We start from the raw sequence: 765 nt of genomic DNA on the forward strand, positions 1-765 counted from the left end.
AACTGAGGCCCCTCACCATTGTTTGAATGCAAGAGTGAACTGCATAAGCTACTGGTACACAGTCAGGCAGATTCTCTGATGAAGGTTAAGGTCAAAGGTGTGAACTGTGGAACAAGGATGTTTTTCTTGCCACAGACCCTCCAGGGTACTTGCCTCAAGGTTTTCCTCTCCTTCCTTGCCCCCAGACTGGTATCTCCTGAACTCTCTGCTCTCTGCACTCTTTCCAGAAATGTGTTACTGGGCTTCCATGCTGTGTTTGCTTATTTCACAAATGACCCAGTTCCTGATGATGTCCCAGGTTCCGCTGACCTTCCTTGGCCATGGAAACAGTATCTTCCTGGAACAGTGTGCCACCCAACTGTCTCTCCTGGATCCTGACCAAGAGCTAAGAACCATTCATTCAGGGCTCACTATTAATGTCTATTATGTGTGTAGACACTGGAGATACAAAATGAACAAAGCCCAATCCTGGCCTTGGAGAAACCTTCCCTCCAATGGTTTTGAAGTATGATCTGGACTATTTCCCCTTAAACTCATTACCAGCCTCCTCACCATAGGAAATCCTCTTTTCTTCTCCCTCACTCAGCTTTTGAGTTTGTCCCAAAGATCACTGATACCAGTGGTGAACATTTACTGAGGGCTTATTGTGTATGTCTTGATGTCAAGCACTTCACATTCGTCATCCCGTCATCCCGTTTAATCCTGGAAAACAACCTGTGAAGTACGCTCTGGCCCTTCCACTTTACTCGTGATGGCGTGAAAGAG

Source organism: Lynx rufus, unplaced genomic scaffold (genome assembly GCF_022079265.1).
Source record: "Lynx rufus isolate CCGP_SWC_20201006 ecotype Redwood Valley unplaced genomic scaffold, mLynRuf1.p SCAF_15, whole genome shotgun sequence".
NCBI lineage: Eukaryota > Metazoa > Chordata > Mammalia > Carnivora > Felidae > Lynx > Lynx rufus.